The 2,194-nt window shown below is 36.2% G+C and overlaps 1 non-coding gene across 1 annotated transcript; it reads right to left on the bottom strand.

Annotated features, from left to right (window-relative positions):
* Window positions 1-2,086: 2,086 nt before the first annotated feature.
* Window positions 2,087-2,194, bottom strand: LOC130952083 (small nucleolar RNA R71). Its single transcript, XR_009074263.1, has one exon. It is a non-coding gene; the product is annotated as a small nucleolar RNA R71 (small nucleolar RNA).

Genomic DNA, 2,194 nt, shown 5'->3' with positions numbered 1-2,194 from the left:
AGCACCAAGTCTTTGGAGCCATTACCAGGGATTGTTCTGTGTATTAAAAAGTAGTGATCACAATTTCGTGCACCAAGTTTTTGGCACCGTTGCCGGGGATTATTTTTGTGTATGGACAACTGACGGTTCATCTTGTTGCTTAGATTAGGTATTTTTCTTCAGAGTTCTTTAAGGATGAATTCTAGAGTTTCATGATGATCTGTTGAAATCTGGCTGGCTGAGAAGCCATGTCTAATCTTATTGGACCGAGGTTTCAACTGATCATCACAAGAGCTTGTTGATCTCTATCAATCTTGCTATTGGAGCGATGATCTGCTAAGGCTTGGCTGGCCATTGGCCATGTCTAGTGTTTTGGACCGAAGCTTTCTTTGAAAGCTTGGCTGGCTGTGAAGCCATGTCTAATTCCTGGACCGGAGTCTTAGACTAGCATTGCAATGATTCCTGGAATTCTCATTAAGAATTCTGATATGTTTATTTTCTTTTCCTCTTAAATTTCGAAAAAGCACAAAAAAAAAATTTACAAAATCATAAAAACCAAAAATATTTTATGTTTCTTGTTTGAGTCTAGTGTCTAATTTTAAGTTTGGTGTCTTGCATTCATTGTTTATTTGATCTTGGTTCTATTTTCAAGTCAATAGTACAGGGAACTGATGATTCAGAACATGCAGCAGAGGAATTACACAGAAAAAGCTGGGCGTTCAAAACGCCCAGTGAAGAAGGACAGACTGGCGTTTAAACGCCAGCCAGGGTACCTGGTTGGGCGTTTAACGCCCAAAAAGGTAGCATTTTGGGCGTTAAACGCCAGAATGGATACCATTCTGGGCGTTTAACGCCAGGATGGCACAAGGGGGAAGATTCTGTTTTCAAATCAATTTTTTTTTCAAGTTTTCAAAGTTTTTCAAAATCAAATCTTTTTCAAATCATAACTTTTTCAATCAAATGTTTTCAAAATCAATTTCTTTCCTTTTTCAAAGATACTTACTAACAATTAATGATTTGATTAAACATTTCAAGTATGTTGCCTTTTCTGTTGAGAAAGGTTTAATGTTTGAATCATATCTTTTCTTGTTAGGTAAGTCATTAATTTTTAAAATCATATCTTTTCAAATTGTTTTCAAATCATATCTTTTAAAATTATTTTCAAATCATATCTTCTCAATCACATTTTTTTAACTAATCATATCTTCTTAACCACATCTTTTTCAAAATAGTTTTCAATCAAATCTTTTTTATTTCCAATTTCAAAATCTTTTTCATAAATCACTTGATTTCTTTTCCACTTTCATTTTCGAAAATCAATTAGTGTTTTTCAAAAATGTTTTCAAAATCTTTTACTTAATTTTCGAAAATTACTTCCCTTCTTCTCACATCCTTCTATTTATGGACTAACACTATTCCTTAATGCAAAATTCGAACTCCATCTTCTTTGATAAGTTCGAATTTTCTACTTCTGTCTTCTACTTTTCTTTTCCTCTGACACCTAAAGGAATCTCTATACTGTGACATAGAGGATTCCATATTTTCTTGTTCTCTTCTGTTTCATATGAGCAGGAACAAAGACAAAGGCATTCTTGTTGAAGCTGACCCTGAACCTGAAAGGACCTTGAAGCGAAAGCTAAGAGAAGCTAAGGCACAACTCTCTGTTGAGGACCTGACCGAATTCTTCAAAGAAGAAGAACCTATGGCAGCCAAAAACAACAACAATGACAACAATGCAAGGAAGGTGCTGGGTGACTTTACTGCACCTACTCCCGACTTCTATGGGAGAAGCATCTCTATCCCTGCCATTGGAGCAAACAACTTTGAGCTTAAACCTCAATTAGTTTCTCTAATGCAACAGAATTGCAAGTTCCATGGACTTCCATTGGAAGATCCTCATCAGTTCTTAGCTGAATTCTTACAAATCTGTGACACAGTCAAGACTAATGGGGTTGACCCTGAGGTCTACAGACTGATGCTATTCCCTTTTGCTGTAAGAGACAGAGCTAGAATATGGTTGGACTCTCAACCTAAAGAAAGCCTGGACTCTTGGGAAAAGCTAGTCAATGCCTTCTTGGCAAAGTTCTTTCCACCTCAAAAATTGAGTAAGCTTAGAGTGAAAGTCCAAACCTTCAGACAGAAGGATGGTGAATCCCTCTATGAAGCTTGGGAAAGATACAAACAATTAATCAGAAAATGTCCCTCTGACATGCTT

This window comes from Arachis stenosperma, chromosome 9 (genome assembly GCF_014773155.1).
Source record: "Arachis stenosperma cultivar V10309 chromosome 9, arast.V10309.gnm1.PFL2, whole genome shotgun sequence".
NCBI lineage: Eukaryota > Viridiplantae > Streptophyta > Magnoliopsida > Fabales > Fabaceae > Arachis > Arachis stenosperma.
The sequence above is the reverse complement of the archived record's forward strand: the minus strand, read 5'-3'. Positions and strand labels throughout refer to the sequence as shown.